General features: G+C 46.7%; 1 protein-coding gene across 1 annotated transcript in view; it reads left to right on the top strand.

Annotated features, from left to right (window-relative positions):
- Window positions 1-20888, top strand: part of RHOF (ras homolog family member F, filopodia associated) — a 312658-nt gene that overhangs the window by 57025 nt on the left and 234745 nt on the right. The gene's annotated exons all lie outside the window — the stretch shown is intronic.

Genomic DNA, 20888 nt, shown 5'->3' with positions numbered 1-20888 from the left:
CTGGTGGCCCTCTCGAATAGTTGCCTTTTTCTTGTGCCGGCTCTTTCTTCTAGCATATTAAGTACTGGTACCCAGTGAGCCAAACATCAGTAAGAGGCCATAGGGTCCCCACACAACAATCCGCACAAACTTCACTACACTGCAACAGCAAAACAAACCACACATAGACTTGCACAACAGCACACAATGACTACCGACCGTAAAACACCCCAAGCCCTGCCCAACGGAACCACCGGGCTGAAGCCGCCCACAGCACATCACTGCTCTCTTGCACTTTTCCAGCTTATTCCCACTAACTCACCCCTTTTCCCCTTTTCAGAGCCACCAGAGCGGCAGGGGACCACTCCAGTGGTGATAGTGCGCGGTACAAATATCCTTTAACGTTAACACCTCCGGCCCCCAGCAATCACAGTTGGTCCCTCACCAAGTAAAAATGCGCATAAGTTGCAGATTGGCACTGCCATTACTACAAGGCAAAATTATGGTAGGATGACAGTTGGGGACATTTTATCCCAAACATTTCAATGCTCAGTGGCATAGCTGGCGCCACATCTTGTGCTAACACGGCGGTGGCCGTGGTGCCCTATGTAAAATAAAGTCTCCCCCATGCTGGCACAGCAGCGGCAACCTATTTAAGGGAAAAGCTCCAACCCCTTGCTGCAATCGGCCAGGCCTGCCCGGGGGAAGGTGCTTTTCTCTTACATAGGGAACCGCTGCCACACAAGCCCGGGAAACCCTTGAAAAGCTTACCCGAGCTGGCTTGGTGAAAAGCTCTCAGCTCCTCTGCTGGTGCAGGGCGCCCCCAGCATGGTGGGAGGAGCTTTTATGTTATGTAGGGTTCTGCTGCCATGCCAGCACGGAGGAACCTTTGAAAAGCTTCCGCCGTGGTGGTGGCCTATTTAGGGAAAAAGCGTTCTGCTCCCGTTCTGGCCAGTGCTGCCAGGTTGGAAGGAAAAAATAAGCTGAATGCCCCTTCAAAATAAGCCCAAAACAAGCTGATTCACATCCAAACACCTGACCATTTTAAGTATGATATCATCCCCTTGTACTTGTTGAAACAACCTTCACGCCTCTGTAGGAATATTATGTTGAAAATGAAGTTGAATCTTCTGTCTATAAGAGACGTATTGGATGCCAGAACTAATATTCCAACACATGTTAGTGTATGTAGGTATTGTAAACTAGTGTTTGGTAAATGTGTATTGAACATGCATATTTTATCTACGGAAGGCTTTTGGCATCAAATAAGTTTTGTTGCAGAAAAAATGTATTGCTGTGATTAGATTAAAAAAAACATGTTTTTTACTGTATCGTTATGTTGGTGAATTAAGAATGTAATGTGTTTGTTTTATATGCATTTTAGTCTGTGTTAAAAGTTTAAATGAAACTATGCCACACAATAAATAAATACATAAATGCACGACTCTGGGCTTGTTCGTGCCCAGTGTTGCATATCATTTTCCCAGGTCACTTTTCAAGGTTAGGGGCCTGGCTATCTCTCGAAACCTGAATGACAGAGTCAGACAACCAAAGTGCAACTTCCCTGTGCATCTCACTTAGACGGACACATCTTTCCTCAGCGAGGGTGGGGCGGGGGGCGGGGCGGTGCAGTGAGGAATGTTCTGGGTGTAAAGTGCAGTAGCGGAATTTCTGGTATTCAATGACTACAACATTGGGAGGAGTTTGAAGGGTGGGATCAAGATAAATGGATTTGGTCTGAAAGCGAAGAAAGGGAGAACGCTTTCTGAATTCTGGAAGGGGGGGTTTGCAACTAATTCTCTATTACATACAAAGAGGTCTGGGAGGTCCTCTACAGAGAACGAACACGGCCAAATAACCTGTTCTATGGGAAGGTGCCCGCTCCCGAGGGTCTGCAAGCACGTTTTAGCTCACTGTACCTGAGAAATACCCATTTGCATATCTGTCTTTGTCCAACCCACTTGGGCAGTCCAGCACCAACATGCTATGGCAATTCTCCTCTGACCAAGAGTACCAACAGCAACCCCAGACACGTGTTTCGGCTTAGTCGGGCCTCATCAGTGAGGTGAAGCTGTGCCTCTCTTAAGCACAGTGAGCAAGGGTCCAAATATGGAGAACGAGAGAGCGAAAGAGTAAAGCCAAACATAACGAAACAAGAACCCAGTGATGTCCCCGACAGAATCAGGTAATGGGGTAAACAGGAGACCCTGTGGAGGAGTATGAAAATCATTATATGAACCTTCATACTCGTCACAGTCAAGATAATGAGAATATACCAGTGAGAAGAAGAGCAGTGAATGCAAATCATAATGTGAACATTCATACTCGTCCTAGTCAATATGAGAATATACCAGTGAGAAGAAGAGCAGTGAATGCAAATCATTATGTGAACATTCATACTCGTCCTAGTCAATATGGGAATATACCAGTGAGAAGAAGAGCAGTGAATGCAAATTATTATGTGAACATTCATACTCGTCCTAGTCAATATGGGAATATACCAGTGAGAAGAAGAGCAGTGAATGCAAATCATTATGTGAACATTCATACTCGTCCTAGTCAATATGGGAATATACCAGTGAGAAGAAGAGCAGTGAATGTAAATCATTATATGAACTTTCATACTCACCACGGTCAATATAATGAAAATATATCAATGGGAAGAAGAGAAGTGAATGGAAATCATTATATGAACATTCATACTTGTCCCAGTCAATATAATAGGAATATATAAGTGAGAGAAGTGAATGGGAATGATTGCAAGAAAATTCATACTCCCCCAAGTCCAGACAACCAGGAAGTAGCCTGGAAGTAAAGAGGAGGTAATATCATTTTCAGAGTACTCATACTCATTGCAGTTGTTGGCTCCGATGCCCGACTGACACTGAAATCCCCCTTTGATTCTCCCCACCTTGACAGCACCAATTTCATAAAAATTGGACTTTAAGATAGAACTAACGAGAGTTGTAAACACAAACATTCCCCCTAAAGTCTCCACTCCAATTGGCTACTTAAGCAATATAACCCATACTAGTCAGGTTCTGCCCCCCTGCTAGCCCCTTGGGTATTACCTGACAGGTAATGCCCACCCTGCGAGGGTTATATTGTTATTAGTATCCCAACACGTTGTACTGGGGTGCTAATAGTGCTTTTTTCTCAAGTTGAGAACAGCGTGTTTGCCGTTTTTCAACTTGAGAAAAACTACAAAACAAGATGGCCACCATGGATAGGGGAGAAGGGAAGTACACGCAGTACCTTCTCTCTTTCTATAGTGGCCATTGCCGTGTCGAGGATGCGTTGGGACCACCAGTGTTCTCAGTGCCAGGAAGGGACTCAGGAGTGCCAGGTAGGTGGGGCAGGGTGGGGGATATCTAAATATGTGGAAAATGGGGGTGGGGAAGGGGACACAGGGGAGTGCAGGGGCACCTTATGTACACGGCCGGGGAAGATGGCAGCCTCTAGCTCTGAGAAGACTTGCAGTGGGGCTTGTACTATGTGGTAAAGCCCTGTTCTGAGCCTCCTGAATGGCTGGGAGACTGCCGTCCTCTCCCCCTTAGCCAGGTACTAATTAAAAAGAATTATCATAATTTTGATATTATACAAATCCATATCAAATACACTGAAAAAAGATCAATATGCCACGTGGGAGTAATTTGCCAGATATCCGCCACTCTTGCAATGTACAGATGAGGTGTGCTATAGTTCTGTAGATAATACAGATACAAACACAGCATTGTAAATCCTTTCGAGCTACAATCTTTATAATCCTCCAGTATTGACATCTAGCCCTCTATCTGTGACGTCAGTGAACATTTATTAACAATATAAAAAAGGACACTAGAGATGGCTGGAGACTCCACAGGGTCCATCCTCCATTGGTGCAAAAACTTGCAGAGTTGCACTTTCCAAGGGTAAATAATTCTTATGTAAGCACTGCAATATTTTCCTAACTTCAGGGCAGCTTTTGAGTGATTTCAAAGTAGACTAGCCATTCTATCATTGTCATGATAGAAAAGGGCAATCTCTCAGCCATTGCTCCAGATAAGGTTTGGAAGTGGGAGTATTTTACTTCCTAAGTTGGGAGTAAAATGATTCTTTTAGGGAATAAAAATTGAAGTTCAGTTCCAAATGGGAGTATTTTATAAATGAGTAAAAATATGTTTTAACTGGAAAACAGAAATATTTTTGTAATCATTATTTCTTTGAACCTAGTTTTTCATACACATAAAATAAATACATGTTTACTTCTTCCAATCAGACTATAACAGTTTATTCCTGCGGTACTACATGCAGTATTGGTCCAAACATGTCCATGTAGCTGTGTGAGTGAAAGCAGAGTCACATAGTCCATCGTGCCTTGTTTTCTATTTTCTGTTGGCAGTATTGTTACTCCCTATTTTAATTTTTTGGCAGTATCTGCCTATGTTTAGGGAGTAAAAGGAGGCAATACTCCCCTTATCTGCTCCCAGCTTCTTCCCTCAGCTTCTTAGCTATGAGACTTTGCTTTCCTGTGTCCTGCTACTTGTCTGTAAATACCCATTATTGCTTCTTCTCAGCCTCGCCCAGCAATTCTCATGCTATCCCTTCCTTTCTCTTCTACTTCTCTCTGCACTCTCCTCTGCTCTGAACCATCTCAACTCTCTTACCGTCCCTATCACCTCTTCTCCTCTATGCCACTCCTCTCCCGATTCTTCTACTCTCTCCATTCACAAAGCCTACTCCAACCTCGGCTTTCATTACACTTGCTCTTTTCACATACACCCCCAGCACCTTTCTATTTCTCATGCTCAACGTTGCTGTGCTTCTGCATATTACTGTCTTTATATTGCTCTTAGGCATGGTCAGTATGTCTGTAATAAAACCTCATTACCCTTACTGAAACCTGGATCTTTTACTCTGATTCTGCAACCCTTATTGCCCTTCATGACCCTGCCTACACATTCACCAACTCTCCCCGTCTCACTGGCAGGGGTGGTGGTGTAGGACTGTTGCCATCTTGCAAACTTCCTTTCTCTCCTACTCCCCTATCTCTTGTTAATTCCCTCACTTTCTAATACACTATCTACACAATCTACACAATCACTGCCCCCTACGGCATTCATATTATTTCTCTCTATCTGTCACCTGACCAGGAGATCAAATCTTTAACCGCCTCTACCAACTAATTGACTCTCTCTCCCGATCACCACCTCATTGGCATTGGTGACTTTAACCTCCCCTCTCTCTCTGCTGCTCTATCCACTGACTTTACCTCTCTTTTCTGTAACCACTCACTCTCTCCTGTCCACTCTCTGCTCACCCATTCAAATGGAAACTTCCTCAACCTTATTCTCATCTCCTCTCAACTCTTTGCCTCTAATATCGCCACCGGCCCTTCTCCCTCCGATGACTGTTCTCTCTGCCTCAATCTCCACTCCTGCTTTATCCTCACTATCTCCATCCAATACTATAGTTACTAAGCACAAGTTTCTCTCCTCCAAACTCCCTGACTACCACTCTGGCCAGCACCATTCTCTCCCCTTCTATGCTGAATTCACCTTTCCATCCACCGAAGAAGCCTTCACTAACTTTAATACTGCACTCTATGCACGCGTTCTCCTCTTTCTACCCTCTTTCTACATTTACTCCAAAATCTTCCCCTCCCAGGCACTGGAGTACACCTCTCATCCACATCCTGAAAACAACAATGCGGAAAAACCTCTGCATTTGGCAAAGGTCAAACCCCTCCTCAGATATCCAACTCTATCTCACTGCTCTTAAAAACTACTCCTCGGCTCTTGACTCTGCCAAACATGACTTCTATCTCTCTCTAATTTCATCTAAATCCTCCCAGGCACCTCCAAAAATCCCTCAACTCAATGATCTCACCTCCTAAACTCTCATCCGTCCCCTCCACTCTTTCTGTAAATGATCTTGCTCTCTACTTTGCTTCTAAAATGTCTACCATTCTCAGTACCCTCACTACTTACCTTCTATTTCCTCCTCCTGTTCACCTTTCTCCACCACTTCTACCCTCCTCTCCTGCTATCATGTCTTCCTTTGTGCCAACCAACCCATACGAGATTATTGCCTTAACCACCCTATTCCAAAATCCTACACTGACTAGTATTCAAGCGACTCTCTGAGATCCTTGATACTTAGAACCTCCGGTACCCTCGTCAATCTGACTTTCAACTTCTGCATTCTACCGAGATGCCTCTCCTCCATGCCAGAAACGTCCTCTTTGCCGTACACCATGTGTACCGTTCCTCTATTCATTCCTATTCTTCTCAACCTCTCTGATGCCTTCAATACTGTGGAACATTCAGACCTTTCCTCTACATTATTTCTCCATGGCATCAGAGATAAGGCCCTGGCTTGCCTCTACACACTTTTGGGTGTCCTGCAACAGCCGTACTGGCCCACTCACTCCCCATTACTGCTGGAGTTTCCCAAGGGTCTGTCCTTGGTCTGCTTCTCTTCACTCTCTATACTTCTGTTCTTGGTGCCCTGATCTCCTCTTATGGCTTTTCCTATCAACTCGTTAAAAGCAACACTCAGAGCGTCTTCTCTTTCCACTCCTTATACAACGAGCTGTTGTAAAAAATGTCAAACATGTCTCTCCAACATCAAATATTGGATGGCGTCTCATTCACTCATGCTGAACTCCACTAAGACTGAGGTTCCCTATTACCCAGCCAAACATTATATTCCTCTCCCCCTCTTCTTCACGTCACTCTTGACTACCTTCCTTATTCTGCTGCCGCTTGTAACATTGGCATCATCTTCGACCCATCTCGCAGCTTCTCGCTCTTCATCTCCAAATTGGCCACTGCAGCCAGACTCAACCTCCTCAATATCAGAACAATCTGTCATCATCTTCTTTCCAATGCTGCTAAACAGCTAATCTGCTCCTTAGTCCTTTGCAGATCTGGCTACTGTGCCAGTCTCCTCTATTGCCTTCCCAACTATTATTTGTCACCTCTGGACAAAGTCCTTAACTTCGTGATCCACACACTTTTCAACCTTTCTCGCTTTATCTCTACCTCCTCTGCCCGTCACCATATTGTCTGGCCATCTATGAAACAAAGAGCTGTGTATATACCTCTCATCTTCAAAACTATCCATGGACTTTCCCCGCCCTACCTATCTGCTCATCTCACTCCCTACTCTCACCCTTGCTCATTACGATCATGCTTGGCTCACCTCCTTGCCACTCCTTGAACCCCTTTTGCACCCTTTCATTTCCGCTCTCTCCCTCTCCTCGCTCCCTCGCCTCACTCCCCTACCCTGGAAGGCTCTCCCTCTCCATGCTACTCCAACCCTACCACTATTTAAATCCAACCTCAAAGCCCTCCTCATTTCTGAAGCACCTTTTTCGTAGCACTCTGCATTACTCCATCACCCTGCTTCCCTCAATCCCTATCCTCACGCACAACCCTACAGCACTTTTCTGTCACCCATCGATCCTTAATTCAGCACTTTTTCCATCATCCCGTTTCTATGTTATTCTGTCCTGTTCTCGTCCCTGGTTTATGTTTCCACCTCCCCTGCAACATCTGGCCGTTAAGTCACATTCTCTCACCCCATTGTCAAGGACCCACATACTCCACTCTGTTATCAATGTTTCATTTTGTAAACATTTATGTGCCGAAAACGCATTACTTTCCTGTGATTTCAATAAATAAATAATAGTAAAAAAATAGACTAATGTAGCCTCATCAAGTGCACTTTATAAGCCACCCTGGAATCATGTGCTGGTATTAAGCGCTTAGTGCAACAGTACGCCTAGATAACTCTTTACTATTGTACACATTTAATTATTCTGTATTTAATCATCACCATAAAGAATACCTTTCTATGATAATAGTAGTTTTGAGGGGTATTGGTCGGCTCTCCATACACTATTTGGCCCTGTCACTTGCAGGGCCAGACTTAATACCAGATCAAGGGTCCTGGGGTATTTTCAGGCTGCACCTGCCCCTCCTGCTGCAAAGGGACTGTAAACTAAGAAATTGATGTGGGTTAATGGGCCTTAATCATCGAAGGAAAGGGACCTTGTGAGGATAATATAATGGGAGTGTTTGGCACTGGGTCCCATTTCCTTCCCTCCAGCATATGAGATTCTTTTTTTAAGATGTGCACATAATGATAAAAAGTACTGAGCCAAGCATGGAGCATGTTTAGTAGGCACTGCATATGAAAGGCACACTTGCACGATACCAATTCCAGTAAAATAACACAAATTGGTGGTTTACAATTGTGTGGTTAACTTTGGACTCATCAGGATGGACTTCAAAGACAAAAATATTCTAACAAAATCAGCACATTGAATTGTAAGCGTGATCCTCAAATATAAAATCCCATGATAAAATTGCAGGCACATGAAAATACTAATGCCATGCTGATAGCCAGGGGAGTTGCTAGGTCTGGAAAAGACCCGGGGCTACGCTGATGTCGGAACTGTTGGGACTCGGGGCTGGCTAGTCTTTTGGCTGTAGCTTCTGAGATTCTATCCGGGGCTACAACCAAAAGATCAGGGGCTATAGCCCCCTTAGCCCCCCCCTAGCAACGCCCCTGCTGATAGCTTAAATGTATTAATCCTAATAGTGCGCATGCTAACGTGTCAGGGTAACAAGAGGTAATGCCACAGGTGCACCCCCTCCCACCCCCAGGTGGTGGCACTCTCAGTTTAAAGTTGTACCCATGCTCGTCCCAGTTTTTATAACACACCCCCTTTCCTTGTTTTCAACATTCATTTGAAACACCCCTTATTCACGAAATTAAGGCGTTTGTAGACAATTACAACACCCTGATGCATGAAAATGTGTTACCTGCACAAGACAACCAGACATGTCTGTGTATTGCCCTACTTGTCTTCACATCCCAGAATAGTTTCACACAAGCACCTTCTAAATAAAATGTGCAAGTGTGCATGCATTACACCGTTTCAGGCGTATATAATGCAGGCATTTACTGTGGGGAATACACAGAAGGAGGAGCTTTGTAATGCTGTGACTTGTCTGGAAAAGTGACCATTAGCACTCTCTTGGGGAATGACCTGAGCCCTGTGAAGCCCAGCTATGGCTTTTACCATCACTTCAAAGCCCTGGTTAGTGCCATCCTTCAGTATGCAAAAAGAAACACCCTTTTCTTAGGTTTTCAAGGAGGCAGACCTCCGTGTTTACACTTCAGAAAAGCACCCTTTTCCACCACGTTTTTGGGGACGAGGATGCGTACCACAGAGCAGTTTAAGTGCCACCACCAGGGAAGACCCCCTGGTTGATGGATCACAAAAGGAGGAAACCCTGGGATAACTAACTCTTGATTGAGTTTTGCACTGCTGAGACCGCACCAGATTCGCCACTCCTCGACAGGAGCATTGAACGCAAGAGTCGAAGTCTTCTGCAAAATGGTTGGTAGCACAGAAGCTGTCACCTAGTCAGACAAGGTAGTGGCACAAGGCAGGTGTTAAAGTGGACAGAGACAGACTGAGTTTCAGAGGGCGAGGAAACCTGGAGGTGTGGAGATTTGGAAAGTTTACAATAAGTCTTTGAGGTGTTCTGGTCCTAACTGATAGCAAGGCCTCGAGAAATCACTGTGCCTGAGGGCAAGGGTAGAAATGTGAGCAAGCATTCACTAGGGGTGGTGAAACCCCCATCATCACGCGCTGCCTAATTGTCCCATGTCACACAAACAACCCCCATGAAGAAAGCCCATCTCTTTAGAAGTTGGTAGATGTAAGTCTCTTTCGCGAAACTTCCATGTGCTTTTATTGAATTTGGTCAGTAATTCAACAAAAACATTGCATCCGCGGTTTCGGGGTGAGCTGCACAACTGAGTGAAAGCCAATGGGGCAGCGCAGTAGCAATCCGGATCACATGTGCCAATTGAAGGCCCTGTATCCCGGTATGTGGTTTCGAGTAAGCGTGCATCGAATAACATATTTAGTCAAATTTGAAGCCGAGTAATTGTTTGATTCAATAAATCATGTTTCTCACTTGAAAAACCTACTTTCAAAAATATAAAATATGATTTGAAATGTGTTCCTGTGTGTACCCTGTTTCTCTTCATTAGAATCAACATAGTATCCATAAAGATTACTAGCAAGAAAAGACTACATTAACAAAGAAGCAGGGATCAAATATATGGACGGATGTTGCAAATGAAAAAGGCTACATAAAGTGACAGGCTTTACAAATGCAGAGTGATATGTTGCAATGTTAAGAAGGTTATTTATAACACGCTTAATACCCAGTGGTTTCTAAGCACGGACCCGGGGATTGAACCGTGTCATCTGGCTTGTAAGGCGAGCACGTTGCCCCTGAGCTATCCTTCCTACCTGTACCTCTCTACATTTGTAACTAAGCTTCTAGGTACTCTTTGTACCTTTCTATACCTGTAACTAAGCTTCAAGTATTCTTGTTATGCTGTGCGCCCAGTTACCTAAGGGTTTGGTGCGCCCTACAAATCAATAAACAAACAAACAAACAAAGAATTAATAAAATGAGTTTTGTATTTGCCATTGCTAATCTTACACATTGCAATCTCTTCCCAGTTGCAAGGTAGCTTAGGTGGAAAGTGAGTTTCGAACCTTTCTTGCAGCTCACATAAAAAGATATAAATGGTTTCTTCCCACTCATGCAGGGCACACATTGAGAGTACATGGGAGATGAGTGGACTCCACCTTCATACTATTGCTCCACCGAGAACTCCATCCCCATAGGTCAAAAGTGGGAGAGGTTTATAGAGTTGAAGCAGGGGAAAGCCTGACATGTGACTGAATCTTCACAAACCCAAGACATCCTAAGAAGGCACTTGCCGGGTTAGGCAGTCGCTCAGTTCACCGCATCCGAATCCACGTCCACGTACCCCACCTACTCCACGCCACACTAGAGCATACTAGGCTTTTTGGCTTTTTCTATGCCTCTCACTCTTTCCCCCTTCACCCTACAACACCAGCGGGTGTCGGCAAGAAAGAATGCAGGCATCGCACACTTCTGTTGGGTCAGAGTCAGAATCCAGGTTATGGCGATTCCATGATTGCTCCAAAAACCAGGAGATCAGCTGTTTTTGAAAACCATCCACAAAACACACTCCCACATAACAGTTGCTTTAAGAAAAAAAGAAATCTGCATTTAAAAAAATAAAATCACGCTAAGAGGGCAGGAGGAGGCAATGGGCCAGAGAGCAGAAAGTGAGTGTCGGGCCAGAGAGCAGAAAGTGAGTGTCGGGCCAGGGAGCAGAAAGTAATTGGCGGGGCAGAGAGCAGAAAGTGGGTGGCGGGCCAGAGAGCAGAAAGTGGGTGGCAGGCCAGAGAGCAGAAAGTAATTGGCGGGGCAGAGAGCAGAAAGTAATTGGCGGGGCAGAGAGCAGAAAGTGGGTGGCGGGCCAGAGAGCAGAAAGTGAGTGTCGGGCCAGAGAGAAGAAAGTAATTGGCGGGGCAGAGAGCAGAAAGTGGGTGGCGGGCCAGAGAGCAGAAAGTGAGTGTCAGGCCAGAGAGCAGAAAGTAATTGGCGGGGCAGAGAGCAGAAAGTGGGTGGCGGGCCAGAGAGCAGAAAGTGAGTGGCAGGCAAGAGAGCAGAAAATGAGTGATGGGCAAAAGAGCAGGAAGTGGGTGGGGGCAAGAGAGAAGAAGAAAGTGAGTGGACGAGCTAGAGAGCAGAAAATGAGTGATTGGCAAAAGAGCAGAAAGTGGGTGGGGGCAAAAGAGAAGAAAGTGGGTGGCGAGCTAGAGAGCAGAAAATGAGTGATTGGCAAAAGAGCAGAAAGTGGGTGGGGGCAAGAGAGACGATGGACCGAGATGGACGATGGGGGTCGCAGGGGAGGAAGAGGGAGCGAGCAGTACATTGGGAGAGAGGGTAGGAAGCAGAGGGGGATAGACTGAAATAAATTATGCCAGATGCAAAAAGAAGCAAGACATTGGGGGAAAGAGGGGGAGATTGGGCCAAAATCACACTGAGAAAGAGTGAAGGAGTGGAGGCTGCAAGAGGGACTGGAGAGATTAACTTGTGAGTTGTATGCCCGTTTGGGAGTGTGGCAGAGGCTGGGAAGTGCCATTTGGGAATATGGGCATGACAGGCAGACTGAGAGGTTTGGGTGGGTGTTTGTTGTGATGAGAAATCGGAGAGAGCGAGGGGTGTTGATAAGTATGAGGGGTGTGGGTGACTGAGGGATTGCAGGGGAATATTTGCACCATGCAGGTGGTGATAACGAACTAAAGAAATGTATAGGATAAATCAGGCACACACTTCAGCACCCCAACTAAAAAAGAAGAGCAACACAGACACTGTTCTGTCAAGCCCAAGACATAGGAGACTTAAACTAATGGCAGCAGCAACACACAAAATATGCATGTAGTGAAAACCTGGCTCTTTCACAGCCTCACACACTGGGCCTCATTCCGAGTACGGCGCTAACCAATGGCGCTATTAACGCCTTGGTTGACGAGGTACCCGGACCGGCAGCGCCTTGGTGGATGGCGGAATCACCGCCCCATTCCAAGGTTGGCGGGGCGGTAATTCCCCATTCACCAAGGCTCTTCCCCATTCCCAAATGAGCCCCCATAGGGCTCAATGGGAATGGGGAAGATGCAAATAACGGTGACCGTTCATTACGGTCACCGTTATTGGCTTGGAGGCCCCTTTGCGCCCTCGACTTTAACACCTGCTCAAAGCAGGTGTTAAGGGCGAGGACGCAGAGGGAACTCGGAGTATGGCGGTAAGGGATTACCGCCACCGCTCTCGTTACCGGTGGCCGCTATCCCTTACCGCCATACTCGGAATGAGGCCCACTGTCTTTTTCACGCACCCTGGCTCTCTGACTCCTTTGCCCTTGATGCCACAATTTGGCCATGCGATGAAGCTGGAAATCACTGATTTACCAAAGAAAACACTGATCGCTTGAGTCCATGCCGGTACGAGGTGATCTGTGTCCTACAGGTGAAACCGGCTTCCATGGAGCATGTTAACATATGTGAAACCTGTGGCCTACGATTGCATAAAGAGTTCCTTAGCAGGTTCCTTAACTGGCTATGCTAGCTTAGATGTGCTGGGACCTGTGTTATATAAACCAAGACATGGTGGATGGAAAGCCTTAAATGACTCATAACCCCTGGAAATTCCTTTGAATGAGCTTTGCATTACAACTGATAGCACATCTACTCCTTTGCAGAAGCGGACCAACCATATGCAAACGAGCCGTGGCCCAGACCCACAAGAGGAAGTAGTCCAGGCCAAACTGCCATGCTGCGTCCCTTTGCATGGGGAATGCAAGCAATCAAAGGCAAAGTCCAGCAAGCAAGCACCCCCAGAGGTGTTTTGGCGGGGTTTGATCAGACATGAGTCCCTTACTCGCTGTGCTAAGGGGATGAAGCTGACACTCACTAATGTGACCCAACAAAGCCTGCCTGCAGTTGCTTCTCTTAGCATTGCAGGATCATGGACATCTTTGCAGCCTGGCAGATACCAGGTGTATGGCTGTGGGTGTGGGTGGAATGTGCCTCATAGGGATCCTTTGAGTCTCTCCATCCACGGGAGACACCAGTCACCCGGAAGCACCGATGCTATTGCCCCCTTTCCCTTCCGTACAAGCTCTGCTTGAAGGCAGTGCCATGTTTCCCGAATCCACTCCTGGGCCTTGTCTGGGACACAAAAGGAGTAGAACAATGTAATTAAACTCCTGCTGCTGCTCCGGGCCTACGTCACCGGAAGCCATTGTGCAACCAATCAGAAGCACTTTATGTTGTGTCAGTCTCCTTATTGACAGCTCAGCCTATGCAGGATTGGTATAAATTAGGTCAGCAAGACAGCAATCGACAGCCAAGTCCATGCTAGATTGGTATGCATGAGGTCGGCAAGACAGCAATCGGACAGCCAAGTCCATGCTAGATTGGTATGCATGAGGTCTGCAAGACAGCAATGGGACAGCACAGTCCATGCAAGCTTGGAATGCTTCAGGTCTGCAAGACAGCAAACGGACAGCTCAGTTCATGCATGCTTGGAGAGCATCATGTCTGCTAGACAGCAATCGGACAGCCCAGTCCATGCAAGATTGGAATGCATAAGGTCTGCAAGACAGCAATTGGACAGCTCAGTCCATACAAGCTTGGAGAGCTTCAGTTCTGCAAGACAGCAATCAGACAGCTCACTCCATGCAAGCTTGGAATGCATTAGGTCTGCAAGAGAGCAATCGGACAGCCCAGTCCATGCAAGATCGGAATGCATGAGGTCGGCAAGAGAGCAATCGGACAGCCCAGTCCATGCAAGATTGGAATGCATGAGGTCCGCAAGACAGCAATCGGACAGCTCAGTCCATACAAGCTTGGAGAGCATCAGTTCTGCAAGACAGCAATCGGACAGCCCAGTCCATGCAAGCTTGGAATGCATTAGGTCTGCAAGAGAGCATTCGGACAGCCCATTCCATGCAAGATCGGAATGCATTAGGTCTGCAAGACAGCAATCGGACAGCCCAGTCCATGCAAGATTGGAGAGCATCAGGTCTGCAAGACAGCAATCGGACAGTCCAGTCCCTGCATGCTTGGAGAGCATCAGGTCTTCAAGACAGCAATCAGACAGCCCAGTCCATGCAAGCTTGGAGAGCATCAGTTCTGCAAGACAGCAATCGGACAGCCCAGTCCATGCAAACTTTGAGAGCATCAGTTCTGCAAGACAGCTATCGGACTGCTCACTCCATGCAATATTGGTATGCATGAGGTCTGCAAGACAGCAATCGGACAGCCCAGTCCATGCAAGCTTGGAGAGCATCAGTTCTGCAAGATAGCAATCGGACAGCCCAGTCCATGCATGCTTGGAATGCATTAGGTCTGCAAGAGAGCAATCGGACAGCCCAGTCCATGCAAGTTTGGAGAGCACCAGTTCTGCAAGACAGCAATCGGACAGCCCAGTCCATGCAAACGTGGAATGCATCAGGTCTGCAAGACACCAACTCCCTAGTTCGACCTGACAATCTCCTGCTTTGATGCTTGGAAATCACACAGGATATTCTGTCAGCACAAGCCCATTCATCTTCCTGGAAAAATATGGAGATAAAAAGCAGGTTTCTGTGATGGCAATTCACTTCCTACATGGCCTTACAGCTTTCTGTGCTGCTCTTTTGATTGGGCCAGCAGTGGGCTGCTTTAGCTGCTTTTATGATGGCCTTATCTCCCAAGTATAAACATGCAAAGGCTGTGCAGTGATGCTAAAGTTATGTACAAAAGTATCAATTCAAAGATAGAACATGTTTACATTATGCATTGCAGCCAAGCCGGTTTGACTGAACCTGCTGCAGGTAAAAACATCAGCGATGACAACGCGCAGAGGTAGAGTGAAGCGAGCAGCCAAGCTATGTGGGAGAAACGTATGAGGCTTAACATTGGCATCTACAACCCCAGGGCACGCAGCACCACCCGAGGCCCTCTCTCCCAGCAGAGAGGATCAGAGTGGAGAGTTCACTGCCCACCTGCGGTATAACTACTTTGCCATGTATGAGGTAAGGCAAGGAACCCTCTTTTTTTATATAAGGTGGCTTGACTGCAGAGGGTAAGGCGAAAGTTTTGAGAGAAGGGTGGAGTCAACAGCTACCTTGGTCATTGACGCTTTGGTAGGATTCTTTTTTGAGAAGCAGTGGAGCTAAATTAGCAGATATTGATTAGCTCTTAACATGAACACAAAGGAGTTAGATTCAAATTGTCAATTTTCACGTACTGTCGCAACACTGGCAGTACATGTAATTACAGTCACCATTGATGTACTAACCCACCTATATGCACAATCATTACATACTTTGTGTATAAAATGTTTTTCTGTGCCAAGGATGGCATATTTTGCCTTTTTAAAAAAAATATCTACTCTTGAAAATTTAATAAATCACAACTTTTTATGTTTGAAAAAGAATCTAACTTCTTTGTGTTCATGTTAAGAGCTAATCGATATGTGCTAATTTAGCTCCACTGCTTCTCAAAAAAGAATCCTACCAAAGCGTCAATGACCAGGGTAGCTGTTGACTACACCCTTTTCTCATAACTACTTTGCCATCCAAAATGATTGGCAGCAGGGACTTGAGAAGGAACACCAACAAAATCCCCTTTCGGCCCATGCTGTCCCGTTTTCTCAGATTGAGGTCAGTGCACAATGTGTGATTACGTGACATCTCCTTTCCTGCATAATTTAAGGACCACCCAAGCATTGCCAATGATGCATTCAATCAATGTCCTTGTTCTTTTTTGTAGAGACAACCAGCCAATCAGGTGGGCTGCCCACTGGACACCTGCCGGAGGGCTCCTTTGTAGCCCTCCTCCATGGCCTTCAGGGGTCCGCCTGTAACTGCCAATGTGTAACATTGCTGTAACATATCAACAAAGCAGCGGGGAAGCAGCTTCATCCCTGGGCTCCTGGCTGCACGCGGCGTCTTCTATATATCCCATGTGTGTATGCCTGCTTACTACTTTCTCTAACAAACATCCTACATTAACACCAGAAGGATAGATGTCACGTGAGAAAGTCAAGGAATTTGTGTTGTTGCATGTCTCCCACCCTGTGCACTGCCCTTCACCCCTAACTCTCCTCTGCATAGTTCCTCCCCAACTGCACTGTTGGCCCATGCATAACTCACTGCACTGCAGGCGTGGATGGCTTGACTTACTCGAAGTCACATCTCATGATCAGCACTTCACTGCTCCACAGTCTAGACCAGCGGCATTCAAATAGTTTATGCTGAGCCCCCCATCGAGTACATTTTTGTTGCTGATGCCTGATCCCCCTTTACCCCAGTCAGCAAACTCCCTTTTTGAAGAGCCTCACACCCCCCCGACCATTCTTTGGACCCCATAGGGCGGGGGGCAACCCCACAGTTTGAAGACCACTGGCTACACTCAGGCCCTCATTACAAGTTTCCTCATATCCTGCCAGTAATTCCAGCAGGATACTGGGAAACAGCCCTAACGTTACCGTCACCTGATATCATGGGATTACTAGGATATTCCAGATGCCGGCAATGGCGGGAAATCCCCATTCCATGGAGTCTTATTGGACTCCTTGGATGGGATGGCCTGAATTACTGGCACCAGCAAACTTGTGTTTTGCAGGAAAAGTGCTGGTAAAGTGCTGGTGCCATACTTTCCGGTGCAGCAGCGCCCATTGTTGCACCATCCTTAACTCTTGCTATGTGCTGTGCTTTTACGGATGGCACCCTCCTGCCTCCAACATAATTTCTGCCTGTTATGTCTCGTAATGAAACTGGCACATTGTGATTCACCATCCTTGACTCTTGCCATGTGCCGTGCTGTTACGGATGACACCCTCTCGCCTCCAACACCATTTCTGCCTGTTATGTCTCGTAATGGCACTGGCATATTCTGTTGCACCATCCTTGACTCATGCCATGTTCTGTGCCTTTACTAATGTCACCCTCCCGGCTCTGACACCACATCTGCCCGTGATGTTTTGTGATGGCGTGGTGGCGCATCTTCTCGCTCTGACCCGACAACTGATATGGCCTGTGACTCTCCTAATGGCCCCTTCCCATGTCCGACACCATTTTTGCCGACAATGCATTGCAATTGTGCTACAACCTTTCATGTTCCTTAACAGCTAGCAGTTATTGTGTCCTCCCTGATGACCCCTCCGCCTCCGATGACATTCTTACCTGTTTTGCACTGCACTGACGCTGTGGTGCAGTGTGCTGCACCGACCCTGAAGCATGTACAGTGTACAGTCACTCGTAATCTGCTCTTTGCACCTACCACAAATGCCCACAGCCTTACTCCCTCCTCTTGCACCCAGATCCTAGGCAAAACGCTTCCATGCCGCAGCGCTTCCCGCCAACACAGACTTCAGTCTAGAAGTCTTATCACTACTACCATCACTTGCCGCCCACTTAAAGGAGCCACTAAACTGGCTATACTAGGTTTGCAGACAAATTGTCCCTCACCACCGCCCCTGGACATGACTCAACAGACCCCCTTCTCTACAGTCCTGTGCCTCTTCCTGAGCAAACAGAATTCCTAAGGTGTGTATTGATAAATATCAGTTCCCTTGGTGCTCATCCGATTGAAATCCATGATCTTATCCTTCACGTATCTTTCACGTAGACATTCTAGGCACCACAGAACCACGGCTTCATGATGTCTCTGGTCCCCTACTCTCCCTGGCCAATCCTCCCAACTATACTATCTTCAGATATATGATATGATAAGTCATTTATAACGTGCCTGTACACAAGTGTTTCGCGGAGCGACATAACAAGGGAGGGAAGACAGAGGGAGGACCAGACAAACGATCTTACTAGGCCTTGTGTCATTCAGATCGTGCAAGTGCGAGAACGAGAAGTGCAATGGGAAAGGGAGGGGAGGAAGTGCAGGGAGGAGGGAGAGGAAAACAGGGCAGCAATGCTCTGATTAAGTGCAGCCAAGGCAGCGTAGCACTGGGTAGTGCAAGGAGAACAAGGAACTGTAGGGTTACAGTTACAGCCCCTAAGTGCGTGCTAGGCCCGGAGACAGTACAAGGGTGACTGATCAAGAAAGAGCCCGCTACTAGTGAGACCCTGAGGGTAGCCAAGCAACCAGTCTGTACAGCAGACAGGTAGGTCAGGTAATTCAACAGGGGAGGGAAAGAGAGAAAGCAGAGGAAAAGCGAAACGTTTTGAGCTGCTTCCAGAATTTCAGGTGGCCTGGGTCAAGTTTGAGAGGGCAATTGAGGCCATTCCAGTGGGAGGCAGAGGAGAGAGATCTACCCCCCACTCTCTGCCTGGAGAAGCGTCTAACCCTTAGAGAGTTGGAGGTAGCTCAGCGAAGGGCTCGAGAAGGATGGTATTTTGGATAGATCAGACTGCATAAATTCGATAAGAGGTAGAGTAGCCCTCATAGCTAAATCCTCCCTACAAATCAGGTCATGCCCCTTAACTACCATCCAGGGTATGAAATGGTGCTTTTTAAGCACACCACTGACCCTCAAACAACTTTCAATCTGCTCTTGATCTATAGGCCCCCTAACGGACCCAGCTGCATTGACCTTGACATCCTGCTCATTATTACGCCATTCATGAAGCCTTCTACCAGGTGCATCATCTCGAGTGACCTCAACCTTGGCTACAACGATGACACTGACCCCAAAGCCTTTGCACTCTCAGCTGCTCTTGGAGATATCTGTTTTACCCAACTTATAACTGCCCCCACTCATTCTGAAGGCCTCATCCTGGATTTAATGTGTATGGTCAATGCTACCATTAACATCTCTGCCATCGACTCAGTGCCCTGGTCCGACCACTTCCTTATACACTTCAATCTCTCCCTGACTAAGCCCCACAAAACCCTAGCCGCATCATTGAGTTCTATACACGTCCGCAATACTTGTTATCTGAAGCATGAAGATCTAATGCCCTCAATCCTAGCTTCGATTACTACCAATGCCCGAGATCAGTCAATTCCATGCATGCTTGCTTCAGACCCTTGATCTACATGCTCCTATCAAAACAAAATTCCTACATGGCACAAACCTATTAACACCTGGTTCTCTGAGGAACTAGTCATACAACGCAGGACAAAAAGAACCACAGAACACTTATGCAAAACACAACCTCTTCAAACAACTGCATGGCACTTCCCACAGTGGCCTGCACCTACAAGAAAGTGGTTATTGCCTGTAAATCCAACAGAATCGCTAATGCAATCTCCAACAGTAAAGAACTATGTGCTATCCTCACAGAGCTTGAAACCCCTGCCCCCCCTATCGCTGGTTTGTGCTCTAACAAAGCCTGATGTTCCACGATAGAAGACGCTCTCTCTCACAAAATCGAGACACCACTGACCAAGATCAGTGCCAAAAAGGCCCTGCTTGTAGTAAAATGCCCTTGCCATTACTGATGCCCAGCCCAGCGGGGCCTACGCCTCTAGTGCCCCCATTTGAATGTTGCCAAGTCACACAAGAACAAGTGGTTGCGACAATTAGAGTGCTGAAGCTTTCCAACTGCAAGGAAGACTCCTGCAGGGCCCATATAGTGAAGCTCTGCGCTCCTACGTTAGCTCCTATCATCACTGAGTTCGCCTCATTCACGACCAGTTTGGTGCCCTCAAATATCAAATCTGTCTGGGTAACACCATTATTCAAAAAAACTCACTAGACCCCACCATCCCCACCAACTATTGCCCCATCTACACAGTCCCTTTCTTAATATTCTGGATCGACAAGCCTATGCTCAAGTCCAACAGTTCCTGGAGCAAACCACCTTCTTGACAAAAGGCAATCTGGCTTTCGTCTTAAGCATAGTACAGAAACTGCTCTGCTGGACTTTAATATCCAAATGCACTCTATCCGTGGCTCTGGCAATATAGCTATCCTCCTCTTGCTAGATCTCTCTGCTGCGTTTGACCTTGTCGACCATAACATACTATGCCACCACCTCAGCCAACACTTCCACTTCTCTGCTGAAGCCTCCACTTTGATCAAATCCTTTCTCTGTGGTTACACCATGCGAGTATTCATTGTGTAATCTGCAGTCGACCCCATCCCCGCTTCCCTAGGCGTCTTCCAAGGCTTGTGTCTCTCGCCTTCTCTGTATAACACCTACACCAAACCGCTATTGGATTGTCTCGACTCCAGGGAAATCATTTACACCAACTTTGCAACTGATACCCAGATACTCATCACTATTATGGGCGACCACGTTTGTGACACAGTCACAATCAACAGTATACAGCACTATCCAAAAGTGGATGACCACTCAAAACTTATGCCTAAATAATGAAAAAACTGAGCTCCTCATCATTGGCTCTCCTCACTGGCTCAAACACCTGGATACTACATTCTCCTTCTTCTGTAATGATGGCACCACCATCCCCGTCCTGAAACACATAAAAACCCTGGGGGTTTACCTCGAAGCAGACCTAGCAATGAGCAGGCAAATAAATGCCCTCGCATCATCTACTGCTTACC

Source organism: Ambystoma mexicanum, chromosome 10 (genome assembly GCF_040938575.1).
Source record: "Ambystoma mexicanum isolate Mex_15411 chromosome 10, UKY_AmexF1_1, whole genome shotgun sequence".
NCBI classification, from domain to species: domain Eukaryota; kingdom Metazoa; phylum Chordata; class Amphibia; order Caudata; family Ambystomatidae; genus Ambystoma; species Ambystoma mexicanum.
This window is presented reverse-complemented; position numbering and strand designations above follow the sequence as displayed.